Below are 22,091 nucleotides of genomic sequence, written 5' to 3'. Positions count from 1 at the left end.
AGCTCCTAAAAGTAGACAATTCTTTTTCAAATAACCATTCTTTTCTTTTTACGGCTTGTAAAACAATATTGATTGCTTTTTGTTGTTGCAAACATAATAAATTTTTGTTCAATAAATGTAATCCTTTCATGTGTGTTTAAAGCGATAACAAATGCCATTAGTTTTTAAAATTTTAGTTAAAATAAGAAAATAACCGAATTTAATTTTAATTTTGAATATTTACTTACAGTAAACTAATAAGTAAATAGTAGTCAACTTGTAATCTAAATTGTGTTTGGATTTTTTTTGACATTTGATAATAGAATGTTCATTGAAGAATAAATAAGATAATATGTATAACAGTATTTATACCTTTATTTTAAAGCCGATAGATTGGACTTTGTTGTTCTGAAAGGACAGTCCTTGTGGCAATTGACCTGTCGAAAGCCTTCGTCATACCACACTCTTTGAGGAAGTCCTACTATATACAATGTCCAACAACACCATGAGATGTATTGCCAATTATCTGAATGGCCGTCAGTCTTTCGTAGAGTTTAGAAACAAATGCTCCAGATCCCGTAGAGTTAAACAAGGCGTACCCCAAGGCGGAGTACTATCGCCGTAATTGTTTAATTTTTACCTCTCGAAACTCCTCGAACCTCCACTAGGAGAGAATGTGATATCTTATGCGGACGACTGTACTATCATGACGACGGATCACATCATTGGTGAATTATGCGTTCTGGTTAATGGTTATTTCAATGAAATACATAAGAGCTTCACTGCTCGTAACATGCAACTGTCAACAGCGAAGTCGTCATAAACATTTTTTACCACCTGGACGAAGGAAGTGGAGTCTAAATTCCTACCTTGCATCACCCAAAGATCTTGGGAGTCACATTTGATAGCTTATTTTCCTCCTCATATCATGTCACTACAATCATGCAAAAGTTGCGAAATATAAGTTCCTCAAAGCTGTAGCCAGCAGCACTTGGGGTATGGATCAAGATACCTTGATAGCTACATATAATAAGTACGATTGGTCGGTCAGTGTTTAATTATGCTGCTCCAGTATGGTCTCCTTAGTGGAGAAAAATTCAAAGCGGCCAAAATGCTTCCCTAATGACTGTAACGTTCTGTCAACAAATTACCTCGGAACACGAGGTCCTCCCAGTCAAGGAACCCATGATGACAAACACTACACAGTTGGATGCTACCCCGAAGTATGTTATGTGCAGGATTCAATAGATCATAAAGATGCCATAAATTCTGCGGTTGCAAGATACCGCATGAATGTCGTACATGGAGTTTCCCCACCGCCCATAGCAGACACAGAAGAAAACCAGCTGTGGAAAACAAGAATAGTTCTGGCACAACTAAGATCGGCATGGAGCAACATAGACCGTGCCGTTCCCAACGAATGTCAAGCATGTGGTCAAGGTTCCTATGATACTCACCAACTACTTAGGCAACCCTATTTCACAACTTTCAGACATAAACAATTTTATATGTGAATATGAATGTCTTCGGTTTTTTATAACGTCTCAAATATGACAAAAGACGAGATATCTGTAAAGCTGCATGTGATGGAAAAATTCCCAGACCCATCCAGGGTCCCTGAGCTTGAAAATTGTTGACTGTGTATTTATCTATTTATTTTCGGATAAAAACCAAACAAAAAATACCATAATATTATAAACAATGACTCACAATTGTATGACTTTAAAAATTGCGTGTCATTTAATTATTACCGCTAAACTTTTAACACTCCGTCTAATTGGTTTTACAAATTATTTATGTCAATTTAAGAAATGAAAACCCCTGCAGAAAAAAAGAAGTAGGTACAACAGTTATTTAGGTGCAAAGAGAGTAAGAGCACGAAATCATTGCGCATTATTTAATTAAAATTAGCTAAATTATGCTTAAAATCATTCCATGTCTCGCAGTGAAAATAACAATTAACTAAATTGTTTTTTATGCGCGTAACTTTTTTAGTCATTTCTTTTTGGACGCTTTTTTTTAAACATTTGCCACACGGCATATCAGAAGAATAAATAGTAGTAAAAAAACACAATTTAACAATATTTTCTGTTTCATGCTTGTACGTTATTTTCACTTCTGCACCATATTAAAACGAAGACACTTTGCGGTCACGTAAAGTTGTGAATATCTTTGGTAATGTCCTGTACATTCTATAGATATTCTGCTGTTGACTGCGACACAAGTCTGTCTACACTGGGAAAATATTTTTGGTAGAATTTTGTGTTATTTTTATAATTTATTCAGACTTAAATTCTACTATTTTGCTCTCCAGCAACTAGTTCAAAGTTAAGTGCAATTGATAAAATTGGAAAATTATAGATCCTCCAAAAAGAACTTAAATTCTGCAGGCATTTTACTAATAAATTCTTAAAGTATTGATTAATGGTTGATACCATGGAACTAAAATTTTTTTAAACATGAAATGCCGATTTGAATTAATTGCTCCTGCATCCTATTATTGATTGGCATCAAGTAGGAAAGAAATAACATAACATATAATTGTTTGTTCAATTCGTTGTAGTAGTTATTGACTACATTTTTATGAGTGTATTCAAGACTACTTAGTCAATGGCAAGGGATTTTCCAAGTGTCAGTAGTGTCTAATCAGCTTGGGTTGTGCGTGACGGTAAATAAGAGAGTTTGTTTAAATTTTTTAACAACCAAATGACATTTGTTAATATTCATTCCTGCAAAGTGCTCGTTGACTAGCTGGTTGGTTCAATGGCAATGTTTATAACACTTAACGATAGATACACATAAATATTAGGGAGTTTTTATTTACTTTTAGGAACTAGTAATACACTTGTTTAGAAATTAAAACCGCCCGGCATCTTGATTGTCATAGGTACCTTGACAATGGGATGAATCTCATGTTAGAGTGTCTTATAATCGTAACATCTACAAGTATCTACACGACATATTTACAGAGGGACACTAAGAGTTTCAACAAAAAACCAGAATAGGTCATCATGAACTTGCTGCAACTTGACCTATAGCTTTTTATATATACTGTTAATGAAATGTATTAGGATTGAAAAAGGTTTTGGAATAGACGACGGTGAAAAGAATGAGATTAGTTCGCTCTACAGTATACGAAGATGTGATACAAGGCTCTTGCTTGATCTCTTGTATCGCTAATAAATATTTTTTTAAAAGGATTAATCAAATTAGGTTTGTATCTTTTCAATAATAACACAGTGGGCCAAATGGCAATATATAGTAAATAATTTTATCATCTTTATAAATGAAACCCTCCTAATGTACATTTGTACATAAAAATAGAAAATATTTTTGCTGTCGCTGCTCTTGATAATGCGCTGATATAGTTGTGCCACAAGTGTATAAATATACATACATACATATACACACACAAATAAATAAATGTTTTTATAGATATATATACACCATTAAAACATTTAAATGAAAATAACCACGTAGATGATGTTTATGTATAAGATACACAATCACAGTTATGTGTTAATATGCGTTTCGGTTAAAGGTCCTTTAGATTTTTACCTAGTTTCCTATTTATTGCTGTTGTTCGCTCCTCTATTGTATAGTGCGTTCCACTCCATTTGATATTTTACTGGTTTATTTTGTTTGTTGTTTGTTTGGTTTGTCAGTTTGTTTTAATCCACAAAAAATCGACCATTTGTCTTGTGGTTTTATTTAAAAACCAATTTAAAAGTGTCACTGATTTAACAGCACAGCAGGCGATAACAAAACAACAATTTTCTGTAATATAAGAGAGAAAACTAAAATAAAATAAAAATAAATAAAATGACAAAAGAAAATGTAACAAATAAAGAAAAAAATCAGAAAAACTATGTTGATCTTATTTATGGACTGCATTACATAACTCGAGGTTATACACTATCCCTATTAGCCCTTCATAAACACACAGACATTCCTCCTCCTTTTCTTTAACCACTAGCTTTAATCACTTTCCATTCTCTTTCTCTCGTACTCCATGGTTCACTTACACTTGTTATTTTGTCTAACTACCACAACATGACCAACAAAACAACGACAACCACAACAACGATAACAACAACAGCTAATGTATAATGAGAATCTGCATCAAGATGGAAACTAAATAGGAGTACAAACGGAAATAATGAAAATGGAAAATTTCATTCATTCAGTTATTTATTCATTTATTCAATTTCTCATTTATTCATTTACTCATTTTTCCTATTTTGTTTTATTTATGTTAGTGTCACATGCAGTCTTAAACTAAAATAATGTTAGAAAAACAAAATGAAACTAAAACCAGCAACAACATCAGTAGCAACAGATTTAGTTGTTAAAGTTTTTAACAAGTTGCAGTAGTGTCACATTTAAAGAAATTGTTTAAAACTAAATTTAAAGTACAATTATTAAGAATATTTTTTTGTTATTGTTTATTTCAGGAAAATCTTCTTTAAAGCAAACTCCACAAGTGGCGGAAGTAGTGAATTTATCAAACCGTAAGTAAATTTTAATATATGCCATAGTTAAAATAAATTGTAGTTTAATTTTAGTTCAGTTCCAGATCAGTTCTAGTTCTGTTCTAGTTCTGTTCTAGTTCTGTTCTAGTTCTGTTCTAGTTCTGTTCTAGTTCTGTTCTAGTTCTGTTCTAGTTCTGTTCTAGTTCTGTTCTAGTTCTGTTCTAGTTCTGTTCTAGTTCTGTTCTAGTTCTGTTCTAGTTCTGTTCTAGTTCTGTTCTAGTTCTGTTCTAGTTCTGTTCTAGTTCTGTTCTAGTTCTGTTCTAGTTCTGTTCTAGTTCTGTTCTAGTTCTGTTCTAGTTCTGTTCTAGTTCTGTTCTAGTTCTGTTCTAGTTCTGTTCTAGTTCTGTTCTAGTTCTGTTCTAGTTCTGTTCTAGTTCTGTTCTAGTTCTGTTCTAGTTCTGTTCTAGTTCTGTTCTAGTTCTGTTCTAGTTCTGTTCTAGTTCTGTTCTAGTTCTGTTCTAGTTCTGTTCTAGTTCTGTTCTAGTTCTGTTCTAGTTCTGTTCTAGTTCTGTTCTAGTTCTGTTCTAGTTCTGTTCTAGTTCTGTTCTAGTTCTGTTCTAGTTCTGTTCTAGTTCTGTTCTAGTTCTGTTCTAGTTCTGTTCTAGTTCTGTTCTAGTTCTGTTCTAGTTCTGTTCTAGTTCTGTTCTAGTTCTGTTCTAGTTCTGTTCTAGTTCTGTTCTAGTTCTGTTCTAGTTCTGTTCTAGTTCTGTTCTAGTTCTGTTCTAGTTCTGTTCTAGTTCTGTTCTAGTTCTGTTCTAGTTCTGTTCTAGTTCTGTTCTAGTTCTGTTCTAGTTCTGCTCTAGTTCTGTTCTAGTTCTGTTCTAGTTCTGTTCTAGTTTTGTTCTAGATCTGTTCTAGTTCTGTTCTAGTTCTGGTCTGGTTCAGTTTATGTTCAGTCACATTTCATATATATTTTTTTTGACTAATTCAACTAATATAACAATTTTTTAAGCAATTAATTTAAGTTAAGTAAGTGACTTTCACATTTATTCCAAATTCTAACATTTAAAATATTTTATATAACAATGTTTTTTTTTCACCTTCGTATTTCAATAACGTTTATTCTAATATAATTATTATAACAAAAATATATTTCCTATGCCAAGTGTCCTTGCATAAGGACATAACCGAAAGTACACAAAGACAATATCTTTAGAAAATAATTATTAAGACTGTTCGATTTGCGAAAGAGTTTATATTCGTTTCTTTGAAATTAATAACAAAAAACGGAACAATGAAAAGAAAAGCGAACAAAGTTTCATATTGGAAAAAAAACTTTTAATTTTCAACTATTAATTATTATAGTTTTTAATACAAAAAAAAAAAAAACGAAAACATAAAACTGTTGACCATGGACTTTGAAGCAAACAACCAGATACGCTTTAATATTTATTTCAATTCATTTCAAAAGAATTATTCAAAATGTTTTTGTTGTTTGTTTGGCAGAAAAGTTGAAATTCAGAGAATTGCTGTACTTAAGACAAGAATAATATTGTGGTTGAAAATTTGATATTTTTATTATGATTTATTTTTAGTTGCGAATTTATTATTGAATATAATTTCTTTTCGTGGGATTTGCACAAAGTAGGTAGTAGGAGTTAGCAAAAATTATTTATAAACAAATCTGATTATGAATACAAAATATATTGCAATTTTATTAGGATGACGCTTTTTATAAGTATGTACTCTAAAGTCAGAGGTTAATTTTTTATTACTAGTGATTTTTTTATTATTTATTTATAAAACTTAATTAAATACAATATAACTTTTCAAAAAATAGTAATACATTTGTAACAGTAATCCTTCACATTGTGTTATATTCTATGTGTTAAATAGTAAAATATTCTATTTTAAGAAATAAATTTTATGTTTTTGATTATTTCTTTGTTTAAGGAATACTGTTAGCATTTAAACCAAAACACTTTCACAATACTCATTAGCACTCATTCCCTATATGGTATTCAAGTGGTTATAGGCACAGCAATAAATTCTCCTAATGAAAATTCTTAAAATGTGGAGGAGTTAACCCAAAAACCATACACATTTTTAAAGAAAATTTATATATTTCATCTTCATTTCAAATTTTGAATTCCCTTAAAAACTTGAGCAAAATAAAGTGCATTTGTTTGAAATAGTATTCTTAAGCAGATACAACTCATTTATTTTGAGCGTATGTATACAATCTTACCATTTATTTACTCTTCAAAAAGATTTCAAATACATTTTCTTCACACACACACACACACACAACAAACACATTCATACATGACATTTTACTAAGAATTGAAAACAAAAATGGTAAATAGAGTAAACAAAGAAAATAAATAGTAGTGGAAAAAGAAAGCAAGAATAAAAAAACGTAACAAATAAATGACATTCAATTTGGCAAAGTAATCTTTTAATCAGAATACTGTCGTATTTATCGTTAGCTGTATCTTATCGTTTGTTTTTTCTACTACTACTACTACTACCACCGCTATATACTCTGCACTTCATTCATACATTCGTTCATGTTTGATTTAGCATTGGAAATAATGTTACTGTAACTGTATCTTTGTATCTGCAGCTGTGTAAAAGTATTTATAGCTTTAAAACACGTGTGTATTTGTTAGTTTTTCCCTTGTCTGTACAATACATCTGCAAGTTGATATTTTTGCTCTGCTTCTTTGGTATATGTATGTGCGTCTGTCTTTCTGCGGTGTGGCACCTTTAAGTTTAACGACAAAATAATGTCTTTATTTCAATCCTTGGTGGCAATGACGTAAAAAGTTTATAAAAAATATACATTTTTTGTATCTTTCTTTTAATACCTATAAATTCATCACAATTTCCGAGTAAAAAAAAAAAACTAAGGAATAAATACTTTATACTTATTTTCTGCTCATGATATAATATTTTGTTCTTTTTTTGCTTTAATTCTGCTAACTTTGCATTTCTCTTAAATCAGCATTCAATTTCTGTGTCAGTGGCAACATGAGCGTGTAAATGAAAGTGTGTGCCTGTGAAAAAAAGGTGCCAAATTTACAAATTTCAGAGAATTATCTGTGATTGTTTATTGTTTATTCAGTAGATTATCTTGATTCTACACACCCAATGTATTGGCGTTGTAGAGGCATCCATTTATTTAGTTATTCATTCACCTACACTTGCAGCCTTGTAGCAGCAGCAGCACCAGCATCAACAACAACTTCTAAATAAAGTATTGAAAAATGTGGTTAGCAGTTTTCAACTTGTTTTTTCAATCACTTCTTATTCTCCCCTCTCAAAACAATTACTCACTCAGTTTCATTGGAACGCCCACCTGGTTGTTTGCTGGTGCGGATTATATTCACTTTTAACATTGTTGTTTTTCGTTATATTTTTTCTTGTTGTTATTATCATTCTTGTGAATATATTTACTGTCATCAACACACAGCTGAAAGAAGTAAAAAAGCAAAAAAAAGTGCAAACACCCATTTAAGTATATGTAAAATGAAAGTACCAACAATAAGTACTTTAAATTGATTACTGACATTAAATGACGGAAATCTGATTGATATTCTTTAAGGTCAAATCCTGTATATTTGTTCATTATAGATTTGTTTGGATTTCTGTTGTTTTTATTTTTTATGTCTTTTTGAATACTCCTGTTATTGAAGTCTTCAATAAGGAATTATTGTGACAAATCAAATAACAAGTAAAAACGAAAAAAAAAAGAATCTGTCAAAAATTACATCAATAATTCTTAGAATCGAAACTGCTCAAAACGATAATAATGATGTTGTAGCAAAATAATCTAAACAGGTGTTTTATTTTTTGTAAATCCTTCCCAATATCAATTTAAATTATTACAACATTGTGTTAATAATAAATCACTCATAAATTTTTTTAGAATTTTAATTTCATATTTAGCTCTCAACGAACAATTTGTCTTTGTTTAACATCATTTTGTAATGAAATTTTAAATTGTTCCTGGAATTGAGTTCTGTTTTTAGAAGAAAAGTGTATTTTATAACTGTTTTTAACACATCGTTTATTTAAGTGTTTGCAATTAAATTTTAACATATATTTTCAAAGTTTTTAATAAGTTTTCTTAAAAGCTAAAAAGCAAACAAACGAGTACATGTTGTATGTATCATCATTTGACAAGGTACATATGTTGCGTATGAGTGATATTTAATTAAAAAAGTAAAGTATACGTATATATATTACATATGTCCTTACATTAGAAAGTTTGTTACTATTATGTAAAAAAAAATATGTAAATATGTAAAGAGAAATTCCTTTAAGAATTTTTACTAAACAATTTCAGAACTTTAGATGTAGAGAAAATTACTTTTTGATTTCTATTTATGAGTGCGTTACGTTCAAAAATAAAACTGTCAAGCGAAAAATGTTATTGATTAGTGAATAAATTTGAAAAAGTTAATAATATTTATTAAGCAATTACTAGTTTTATTCTTTTTATTGCTTCTCAATAGTTTTTCAATCTCTTAAGTTCTATATACCGTTAAATTTGAATCAATGTTCAGAGTTGACATATATGCTATCAATTTTTATTACCTACACCACTTTAGTGGGGAGTGTATATTGGGTTTGTGCTGATGTTTGTAACACTCAATAATATTGGTCCTATACTCATCTTAAAGTATACCAATCGGCTTACAATCATTTTCTGAGTCGATTTAGCTATGTCCGTCCATGTAAACCTTGTAATCAAACTATAGGTCGCAATTTTGAATATAATTCAATGAAACTTGGTACATGATCTTCTATTGTCCCAGAAACAAAGCCCATTGAAAATGGTTAAGATCGGTCCATTATTTTACCTAGCCCCCATACAACTGAATCCCTGAATAGGACTTGTAAAGTTTGTAATCAAACTACAGGTTTGATGATAATTCAATGAAATTTGCACATGATCTTCTATGATACCAGATCCTATTGAAAATGGTTAAAATCGGTCCATTATTTCACTTAGCCCCCACACAACTGAACCCCTGAATAGGGCTTGTAAAGCTTGTAATCACAGGTCGCAAAACAAAGTTCTATTCTAGCATTGATGACTCTCATGAATTTTATAATTATAGGGTCTGATTTGAACATAGCCCCTATACAAAGCCCCCTTCAAAATTTAACTTAAATGTCCACAATTTTATTCAACAATAAATTAAAACTATATCACATTTTAATTTTGTAACAGGTGTAGGGTATTATATGGTCGGCCTCGACCGACTATAATTTCTATTGATTTTGTCATTCCGTTTGTAACATATCGAAATACTGGTCGTCTGCACACGAAAGTATACATATTTTGGGACCTTATTAAATTCTAAGACGATCAAGCCATGTCAGACGGACGTCTGTCTGTTGAAAGCACGATAGAGACCAAAAGGAAAGAGCTAGAAGATTTAAATATCGAAGAGATATTCCCTAAGCTAAGGTTTGTTCGCTATTACAAATGGGTAATATAAGTCCACGTTTTCGCATAGCTCCCATACAAGTGGCCCGCCGGAAAACAGTTTTTTGACAGTCACAATATTTTTGAAAATTTGACATGAACAAGTTTTTTTATGAATCGGTGCATAATTGACCAAATAACGAGAAAATTAAGGCTCATTACTGTTTTGAAAACGATAACTGTGACGAAATTCGACATAAAAAAATTTAAGAAAATCGGTTCATATGAATCGGTGCATAATTGACCAAATAACGAAAAAATTAAGGCTCATTACTGTTTTAAAAACGATAACTGTGACGAAATTCGACATAAAAAAATTTAAGAAAATCGGTTCATAACTGGTCCTATTCCCCATATAAGGTCTACTTCAGAAACTTATTTTAACTCTCATGACTGGCTTAAAATACGAGTACAATGATAAAATTCGTCATAAACATGTTTATATTAACAGAAATCTCTCTAACATGTTTTATGAAGATCCGTCAATAATTGAACCAAATAAATTGTATTTCTGACAAATGTGGTGATGAAACTATGTACATCTAAATGCTTTGTCATAATACTTATTATAATAAAATATACATATGTAATTTCATAACTTCCATTACTTGGTATGGTTTCAAAAAGAAGTACAATCTTCAGCTAAAATTAATCACACTTAAGCAAAATGCCCTTCAAATCAAATTTGTACATATGTATGTATGTGCGTCAATGTATGTATAGTATATTGTCTCGATTTATTAATAAAAGAACATGCTGCTAAACAATTCTCAAGACAACATTTTGTGGGTTGTTTCATTAAACTACACATGTAGTAAATTAAATTTCATTCTAATTAGTAATTAGATAAAATTATATTGCAGACAAATACTTGTACTTTTCTAAATTAATAAAAAACTAATTCAAATAAAATTAACTAAATTGTATATTTCCCAAAAGGATAATGCCCAGTTAAGGGAAAGCTCATAGGTAATAAATCTTAGATTATATAAAACATCATATAAAATTCATAATGAAAATTAAATAAATTTCATTTAATTTTTTTCTGGTTATTTAACAAAAAGCGTGTATTTTTTCCCACATATTTTAGGAAAATTGTAATTGTATTCAGAGAATTTATTAGCAATTACACATTTCTTATTTTATAAATATAAATGTATACCAACATTTAATGAAATAATTAAAAAATAATCATTCTGGGAAATATGTATGAAATGGTTATGAAATTCATAAATTTTCTACATGAAACTATTAAGCAACATGTATGTATAATAATCAAGTTAATATAAAAATTGTTAATTGAAATATTGTATCCTTTAGCAAAACTCATTAATTAATGCACATTTTAGTTTTTTTTTTAAATTTTTTACCTTTCAAGGTTTTAAACCTAATATTTTTACGGTTCTACTTATAATTTATTAAAACATTAGGTTTCTAAGAAATTGTTGCTCATGTTAATGTTTCCATTAAAAATATATTTTTTTTTATTTTGCTTAAATCTGATAGTTCTTTTGTTACTCCCCTATTCAAATGTTGTTGTAGATGGATATCATTATCTGTCATGTTATCAGCATAAAAAAAACTGAAATTCCAAGAAATCTAATTAATGTTAAAACATCCGAACCCATGCACATTCACTCACACTAATTAATGTGTTTAAATACTTTTACATTATATTTGATTAAAGAAACACTTAAGTCCATTAATTATAAGAACATATAGATGACAATATATTTCACTTAACTACTAAAAATAAATAATACTCGAGATCAATTAATGTTAATGAAGTGCTTTTTTGGAAATGACGTATTAAAGATTCAAGTAGATGTAAAATATCTTTATTTTGAGTAAACATAATTTAGAAATATATATTAGTAGGTTACAAGGGTAATTTAGTAAGAACTTTCGGGTAACTTTCTTTATTTGGTCCCTCCCAAATTTGGACGTTCGTATGGACATGAGGGAATCAATCGTTACTTTTAACTATTAAATTTGATTAAAGTCTTAAGTGCTTATTTCTATAATATAATTTTGCGACCCTATAAAATATATATATTCCGAGTCCTTAGTGATAGCGAAATCGATTTAGCCATGTCCACCTGTCCGTCTGTATGTACCTATTAATGTCGAAGCGCTTTACGTGAACACCTGCCGTGTTGGCCTATCTCAAGTAGCTCAAGTACTTGAGCTATTTAATCACTGACCATTGCTGCCCCGTTGCAAATGCAATGGCCTTTGTTGAGTCGGCAACAGCACCTAGAGGCGTAACCGGTAGACCGAAGTACGAATCCATCAAATAAGCCGAGAATTTGTTCTTGCTCACAGGGACACACTGCAGTAAATCTGGTATGAACAGAGTTTACTCTGAACATACCTGGACAAGGAAGGAAAGTTCAATGGTATTACTTGTATAAGATAACTTTCATCCATCACCATTCAACCCTGCACACTTCTTATTTATCCGACACACCCATAAGAGAACAACAAACTACAGACTCACTCAAAGTATATCTGTTGTCAATCGGCAAGAGCACCAAACTTATCCCGAAATATAGATTTCACCGCGCATCAGTCTTTTAACCGCAACATACTCATCCCACGAATTTGGGTTTAAGCCACAGCCACTACGTGGATCCCGAAGAAACCTCAATCAACTGACCAGACAGGACAAGTCCTACGGGCAACTGGCCACCCGTATTATAAGATTATGTGGTTCTCTGGTTAGACCCCATTTGAAATCATTCCAAGGTCTATCCGACTACCCGAGTGAAATGACATCACCAGTTTATAGTCCCGGCAGACTCTCAATACACCAATATGAGGGTCTTTCATCAAGGTAACATGGGTTATGCACCTATATTGAAATCAGTTCACAGAAGACCCCAGATATCTACGAGATCCCAATCTTCAACAATTCTATCAGACATGCTTTCGAAAAGATCGCTTTTTATAATTAGCAAAATTGGTACATATCTAATGGAGATATGAGTTATATTCCGGGACAACGTCTGAAAATTTTATTATAAAAAGCTACACAAAGCTTTGACAAAAATAAAACACAACAACAACTAATTAATTTGAAAAATTTAATATGCTAATTAGGTGTAACTCTGTACTAAGGACTATTTTTGGTAATACTTATTTCGTTTTAGAACTGGTACTTTTTTTTAAATTTGTATTATATTGAACCTAGAAACATGAAATTAAACATGTAGAGCCCGGCGAAAGTGAAAACCTATGAAAGGGTACAATTTGGTACTTTTCGTTCTCCAAAAGCTTCTTTTTGAGTTTTTTATAATATTAGGTTCAATATAGTAGAGAATTCAATAAAATTCTGGTAGACCGGAAGTGGTGGGTTCGATTCGCACCTGAGGATTTGATATCTATACATCCGCCTTTCTATCTAACAATCTAATCATCTAACTAACTAACTAACTAACTAACTAACTACTAACTAACTAACTAACTAACTAACTAACTAACTAACTAACTAACTAACTAACTAACTAACTAACTAACTAACTAACTAACTAACTAACTAACTACTAACTAACTAACTAACTAACTACTAACTAACTACTAACAACTAACTAACTAACTAACTAACTAACTAACTAACTAACTAACTAACTAACTAACTAACTAACTAACTAACTACTAACTACTAACTAACTAACTAACTACACTAACTAACTAACTAACTAACTAACTAACTAACTAACTACTACTAACTAACTACTACTAACTACTACTAACTAACTAACTACTAACTAACTAACTAACTAACTAACTAACTAACTAACTACTAACACTAACTAACTAACTAACTAACTAACTAACTAACTAACTAACTAACTAACTAACTAACTAACTAACTAACTAACTAACTAACTACTAACTACTAACTAACTAACTAACTAACTAACTAACTAACTAACTAACTAACTACTAACTAACTAACTAACTAACTACTAACTAACTACTAACTAACTAACTAACTAACTAACTAACTAACTAACTAACTAACTAACTAACTACTAACTAACTAACTAACTAACTAACTACTAACTAACTAACTAACTAACTAACTAACTAACTAACTAACTAACTAACTATAACTAACTAACTAACTAACTAACTAACTAACTACTAACTAACTAACTAACTAACTACTAACTAACTAACTACTACTAACTAACTAACTAACTAACTAACTAACTAACTAACTACTAACTAACTAACTAACTAACTAACTAACTAACTAACTAACTACTAACTAACTAACTAACTAACTAACTACTAACAACTAACTAACTAACTAACTAACTAACTAACTAACTAACTACTAACTAACTAACTAACTAACTAACTAACTAACTAACTAACTAACTAACTAACTACTAACTAACTAACTAAACTAACTAACTAACTAACTAACTAACTAACGAACTAACTAACTAACTAACTACTAACTAACTAACTAACTAACTACTAACTAACTAACTAACTAACTAACTAACTACTAACTAACTACTAACTAACTAACTAACTAACTAACTAACTAACTACTACTAACTAACTAACTAACTAACTAACTACTACTAACTAACTAACTAACTAACTACTAACTAACACTAACTAACTACTAACTAACTAACTAACTACTAACTAACTAACTAACTACTACTAACTAACTAACTAACTAACTAACTAACTACTACTAACTAACTACTAACTAACTACTACTAACTAACTAACTAACTACTAACTAACTAACTAACTAACTAACTAACTACTAACTCTAACTAACTAACTACTAACTAACTAACTAACTACTAACTAACTAACTAACTAACTAACTAACTAACTAACTAACTAATAACTAACTAACTAACTAACTAACTAACTAACTAACTAACTAACTAACTGACTAACTAACTAACTAACTAACTAACTAACTAACTAACTAACTAACTAACCTTCAAATAAGGACATTTTAGTATTTTTTCGTTCTTTAACTGGTATATTTGAATTTTGAACCTTGAATCTTCTTCACATTTTAAGAATTTTCGATTTTATTTTTTTAAAGGCTGCAATTAGCAAATAAATATAGATAAATCCTTTAATAATTCCTAAGAGCTTAAATTTTTTTCTCGCACCATATTAATCCTTATTAAATATTTTAAATTATATACAAAAAAAGCATTAAGCCCTAATAAATTTTATTTAAGGCTATGAAAATTATTTATAGCTTTTGTGCTATGAATTGATACAGTTTAATTAATATTTATGGAAATCTATTAAAAACAACTCTTTCGTCTAATTAAAGCCATATTAAACAGAAACAAAGGCCAGACTAGACTCAAGATAATAATGAAGTTAATACGTAAAAATGTATGTATATGAGAAGTATGTTTGTTTTAAGTGTTATTTATTATACTCTATACTATTATTATCCACTTTATAAAGTTGTCTTTGAATCATTATTTGTTTTTGTCTAAACTTTATACAAAATCATGATTAAGTTTTACGAGTTTTTTGTGTGATTTTACTTAAATATTTCGAAATTAATTAATTACAGCAACAATATACTTATATAGTACAGCAGCCACAGTAACAACCAAAATACTTTCACTAAAAGCCCAAGTACAAAAAAAAAACAAAAAAGTCTGAGAAAAATAGCTGTTTATACTATTTTAATGGAAATAAAATTGGATAAAATATTTATTTTGTCTCATCTCTAGTATTTAATGAGGAAAATGAGTGAGAAAAAAACTAGCTAACACAGTAAAAGCAACAATAGAAGATGAATGTAGGGAAAGACAGACAGAGAGAGGAAAGTGGGAAATATACAACAGAAAAATCAATTTTATACGATAAACTAAGAACTAATTTCTAACGCAACTTAATTAAAAAAAGGACTCCAGCTAAGGATATTAAATTGGCAGGGTAGTGAAGTGTAGAATAAAAGTAATGAAATCTATAATGTAAATGAGAAAAATACATACATACATACATTCGTATATACTGGCTACTGTTATTAAACAACATCTTAAACAAACACTCACATTATAAACAAACATTTAGTCTCTCTCTCTTGCTTCCTCGTCTCATTCACATACATATAGAATTTTGTTTTGAAAGTTCTACTTGTTCATGTGTTTAAAAAGGAAATGTTTATTTACGTATGTGCGTATATGTATTTAATGTTAGTCCTATAAAATCCTGTCGAGTGGGAGTGTGAGAATATGTCTGTTGATTCTCTGATAATAGTATTTGTATGTAACAACTGTAGAATAGATAAGAAAACAACTACAACAACAACGAACTTTATTGCATTGAATACTGTAGTTGTTGTTTAATAAAATTATGGCAACTTTTCTAAAAAAAAAATAAATAAAAAATATACAACAGTATACATGGTGTATACATATATATGTATGTGTATATGTACACATATTTTTGTATTTAAAGAAACATACAAAAGAGTACCAACTGCCAGGAGACCTTAAAAAAAGTTTGCTACTATTTTCTACATAAAATATAAAAAATAAAATGTTAAACACATCGCTCATTTACTTAAAAATGATCATAACTTAAAATTATTGATTAAATATTGATCTTACTTTGGTCTTTCAAAGAGTTTATTCGACAGGATGTTTAATATATTTTAATATTTCTGTTAAATTTTTAAACCCTGAGCGTAAGAGTAATTTTCTGAATGGATCTGAATTATGATCCGATACTCGTTCAATTTTGTACATAAATTTTGTTTTGTATAAAACTTGTTTCTGTCAATTTTCATCGCTACACTAGTATTTTAATAAGCAAAACCCTTTCCTGAAGGGAACCTTATTTAGGGGCAAGGGTCAGTTATAGATCAATCCTCATTAAATTCGGAATGAAGAATTATATTCCTAAGTATTAACGTTTTTATGTAGATTTTCATCGCTGTACTCGTAATTTTCCTCTTCATCAAATATTCTGAAGAGGACCTTATATGAGGGGTAGGGTCAATTATTAACCGATCCTCATAACACTTTGTAAGCCTATATTGGTTCATATAAAACTTGTTTACATTGAATATCATCGCTGTACTCGCATTTTTATGCTAATAATTTGCCTTAGGGAAATTCTGAAGGGTTATATGAGGCTTATATGAGGGTAGGGTGAGCTACCGACACATTCCGAAATTCGTCGAATTTCATAACTCGTATTTTAAAGCCAGCAATTTTCTAAAGAGGACCTTATATGTGTGTGGGATAGGGTCAATTCCTCACTAAATTTGGTAGAGAGATTTTTTATGTGTGTCGAATTTCATCGCTTTACTCGGATTTTTAAACCAGTAATGAGCTTTAAAGTCATTTTCTGAAGGGACCCTATATGGGGGGTATGGTCTATCATATGCCGATTTTCATAAAGGTCAGTAGAGAGGTTTTGGCTCGTAAAAAACTTATTTATTTCGAATTTCATCGATATACTCGTACTTAAACGTTGATAATGAACCTTAAAGTCATTTTCTTTTAAAATAGTTATGACAGTTGAAGCTGTTTTTCGGGGTCCACTTGTATATGGGCTATCCAAAATCGTAGACCGATATTGCCCATTTTCAATACCAACAAACCTTATTAATTGAGAATATTTATGCAAAATTTCAAATTCGGCTTCTGAATGACCATAGCCAATTAACCCGTTTCTACGACACATTCGTAATTCGTTTTGACAGTTCATCGCTTTTTCATTCTTTTTCATTAATTATTTTTTCATTTTTTGGAGAGAGATTACACTCACCCATTTGTAATTCGTACGTTACTCATACTGAATTACATACAGCTTGTGTAATAAGCAGCTGAAATTTTGTATGGCTAATCATGTCATTGGGGGTTGAATGATGAATGAGAGTGTGAATGACGAACAAGTTAGAGTACTATATTCGGCTGAGCCGAATCTTAAGTACCCTCCACCAGCTACTTTTATATTAATACTTTTCTAATTGATCAAATATTTGTAGAAATAAGTTTTCTCATGTCTTAAATAGAAAAACCCCAAGATTTAAACAGCTTAAATCTGTTACAATTCCAAGATTTATTGAACATTACAAACCTCATTTTCTTTTATATTTGTATAGCGCCCTAAGATATGCTTTAACGATATTTAATAATGTGCATGTATGTGAAAGATTTAAGGATTTTCAAAATACATATATAATTTTGTTCTACATAAATTGATAATGCAACTAGTTAAATACGGTTAAATTGCTCTTAGGGGCATGACCTAGTATGGGAGATATGACCAATTATAGACCGATCGTAAAAAATTCTTTAAGCTAAATTTCTGTACATAAAAGCTATATTTCAGTCAAATTTTGTATCTATATCGTAATTTAGTAATAAGAAATGTGTGTTAAAGTGATTTTCTGAAGTCGGCACCATGTTATGAACCGATCGTGAAAAAATCTTGAAAATAATTTTTGTATACAAAACTAATATTTGTGCCAAGTTTTGAAGCAATAGCTTTATTTGGTAATGAGTAATGTGCGTTTAAGAGATTTTCGTAAAAGGACCTTGTATGGGAGCTATGACCAATTATGTATATAAAGACAAAATTTAAAATTCTGTATCTATATCATTATTTGGCAATGAATATTGTGCATTTAAGTGATTTTCTGGAGGGGACCTAGTATGAGAGCTTTGACCAAATATGGACCGATTGCAAAACAATTTTATAGTGTAATTTATGTATATAAGAGCAATATTTGTGCTAAATAATTAAATAATATTTTGTAATGAGTTATGTGCGTTTAAGTGATTTTCGGGAGGGGACCTTGTATGGGAGCTATGGCCAATTATGGACCGATCCGAAAAAAACTTCCATAATAATATTTCTGTATATGTGAGCAATACTTGTACCAAATTTTATATGGATATCTTAATATAGTAATGAGTTATGTGCGTTTAAGTGATTTTCGGAAGGGGACCTTGTACGAGAGCTATGACCAATTATGGACCGATCGGAAAAAAATTCCATAGTAATATTTCTATATGTGAGAGCAAAACATGTGACAAACTTTATATGGATATTTTAATTTAGTAATGAGTTATGTGTGTTTAAGTGATTTTCGGGGGGGACCTTGTATGGGAGCTATGACCAATTATGGACCGATCAAAAAAAAAAAAATTCACAGTAATATTTCTGTGCATATGAGCAATACTTGTACCAAATTTTATATGGATATCTTAATTTAGTAATGAGTTATGTGCGTTTAAGTGATTTTCGGGAAGGGTCCTTGTATGGGAGCTATGACCAATTATAGACCGATCGGAAAAACATTTCATAGTAATATTTCTGTATGTAAGAGCAATACTTGTTCCAAATTTTATATGGATATCTTAATTTAGTAATGAGTTATGTGCGTTTAAGTGATTTTCGGGAGGGGACCTTGTATGGGAGCTATGACCAATTATGGACCGATCGGAAAAAAATTTCACAGTAATATTTCTGTGCATATGAGCAATACTTGTACTAAACCTTATATGGGTATTTCAATTTAGTAATGAGTTATGTGTGTTTAAGTGATTTCCGGGAGGGGACCTTGTATGGGAGCTATGACCAATTATGGACCGATCGGAAAAAAATTTCATAGTAATATTTCTGTATATGTGAGCAATACTTGCACCAAATTTTATATGGATATCTTGATTTAGTAATGAGTTATGTGTGTTTAAGTGATTATCGGGAGGGGTCCATGTATGGAAGCTATGACCAATTATGGACCGATCGGAAAAAGCTTTCACAGTAATATTTCTGTACATATGAGCAATACTTATTCCAAATTTTATATGGATATCTTAATTTAGTAATGAGTTATGCGCGTTTAAGTGATTTTCGGGAGGGGACCTTGTATGGGAGCTATGTCCAATAATGGACCGATCCAGAAAATTTTTTCTCTCAATGAATTGTATTAACATAAGATTTTAATTTGTAAAATTTTGTGAAGATATCAACATTTTGACGGAAGTTATTAACAAAAAACTCATTTTCCGGGAATATGTACTTTTGTATGGGAGGTATATGAAATTATGGACCGATGCTGGCAATTTTCAGCAGGAATCAATATCTTGTGTAGAAACAAATGTATGATGACTTTCATGAAATTATCTTGTATAGTTTTCGAGCAAATTACATCAGAATGTGTAAAAAATGCTTATTTTTTTCGAGGTTGTTTTAAATTTTGATTCATAACTTTTCCCGATGTGAACGGATTTTGCTCATTTTCAATACCAAACTGTACCGGATAATAATGAATGATTTGGGTGAATTTGGTTAAATTATATTGCTTCGTTTTAACGTGAGCGTGTTTTACACAGACAGACAGACAGACAGACGGACGGACGGACGGACGGACGGACAGACGGACATAGCTAAATCGACTCAGAATTTCATAAGGACCCAGAATATATATACTTTGTTGGGTCTCAGATGAATATTTCTTGGTGTTACACACGGAATGACAAAGTTATATATACCCTCTATCACCACTGATGGTGGTGGAGGGTATAATAATTGCATCATGTGAACGGGGTATAAATCCCTTTTGTGTTAAACGTTCTAAACTATTTTTTAAACTCTCTGTTTAGAGTTACGTCAGTTTTAAAGTAAATGAGCGATACATTTTTATATATTCACCATTAAAAGAACATGACGGTATAGTGTCTGGCAGTATCCGTCCATCCCTAAGTACATGATAGGGTCTAAACGAGAGAAGGTAGGGGAACTAAAGATTCTCTTTGAAATTGCATGAGGATCGTTGCATAATTTGAAAGCATTTCTAGTTTGTTATCTCATTCTCCACACTTTTGATTTTATACAGAAGTGTTTTCTCACATAAAACGTTTTGTAGATTAACATGACCAAGTTCTCTTCGTTGGTTTTAAAGTCGTTCAATAATGATTTAATGTTTAATAATCTATAACACCTATAACCTATCTATAACTGACTTCATTAGTTATAACTCGATTTTCCTGGGAGACTTTCAGATTAGTTGAGGACGTATGTATATATTCATCTATCTATTCTATTTAAAAGTTTTCCTCCCTAATTTGAATGATTTAAATAAAATTTTTATTCCGTGATAATCAATAAATACTTCTATCAAATTTGATTAGACCCGTTTTATACATACATAATTTTGAGAAAGCAAAAGGTTTGAAGGCTGGATCTGTATAACGATTCTCCAGAGTTTCTTATGCATGAAACCTATATTAAATTGACAAAGTATAAAAAGTGACAGGTAGTGAATGCAACTGAGATAATATTTCCATCAATAAATTTAAAGTTTAAACTAAGCCGGGCGCTCTGCTAAAAACAAATATAACTTATTCTGCCATTTTTCCTATTATAAGTTTCGGCTTCTTCCTTAAAGTTTTTGTTGTAAATACTGCTGCTGTTATTGCTACTGGAAAATAACAAGTAAAATCTTAATATTATGTCATGATATATTTTTCCATATTATTATCTTCTACTTGTTTTTTTTTTTGTTTCTTAAAGTTTTTTTTTCATATATTTTATATATTTATTTTGTATATAAATTTTATATATTTTACTAAACATTGATATAAACTTTTGCCATTATTTCACTTTTTAGTTTGTTTTTAGCGCTGCTGTTGATGTAACTTAATTTTAACATTCTGCTGTTTAAATCTGATTCGAATATCAAGGTTGTCCAAATATGTAGAAAAATATTCCAACAGTTTTACACAAAGTGAAGATACCTTTAAGAAAGCATTTTTAGGATATGTCAGTTGATAGACTTGAATTATTATAGTTTTTGTCATTTACCTTGTATATATCAACTTTGTAATACAACCAGAAAGTTTATCATTACTTTTTGGTCTCCAATTAACACAATGAAGTATTCAATCGCTACTTTAGGGTTCATAAGTAGATCATTTTTAATTTTCAGAAGTAAGCTATTGCTTAGGCCAAAGTTCGCGATCATCACTCCGAACTGCAGGGATGTGAGACACTTAGTAAGTATGTGTATGAATGTGTGTTTCATATAATAAATATCACTCATACGCATTCGTGTACACAAAATGAAAAATATCCGTATATTAAATTTATGGTTTTTCATTTTGTGA

The 22,091-nt window shown here is 30.2% G+C and overlaps 1 protein-coding gene across 4 annotated transcripts in view; it reads left to right on the top strand.

Moving 5' to 3' along the window:
- LOC119616044 (dopamine D2-like receptor) overlaps nucleotides 1-22,091 on the top strand; it is a 126,260-nt gene that overhangs the window by 17,573 nt on the left and 86,596 nt on the right. For all 4 annotated transcript variants that reach the window (XM_037972191.1, XM_037972189.1, XM_037972190.1 and 1 more), the window contains exon 2: nucleotides 4,434-4,490. The gene's annotated coding sequence lies outside the window, so the exon portion shown is untranslated. The remainder of the gene's footprint in view (nucleotides 1-4,433; nucleotides 4,491-22,091) is intronic.

Source organism: Lucilia sericata, unplaced genomic scaffold, assembly GCF_015586225.1.
Source record: "Lucilia sericata isolate MDLA Ls3-8-SP2 unplaced genomic scaffold, ASM1558622v1 Contig000053F_arrow, whole genome shotgun sequence".
NCBI lineage: Eukaryota > Metazoa > Arthropoda > Insecta > Diptera > Calliphoridae > Lucilia > Lucilia sericata.
This window is presented reverse-complemented; position numbering and strand designations above follow the sequence as displayed.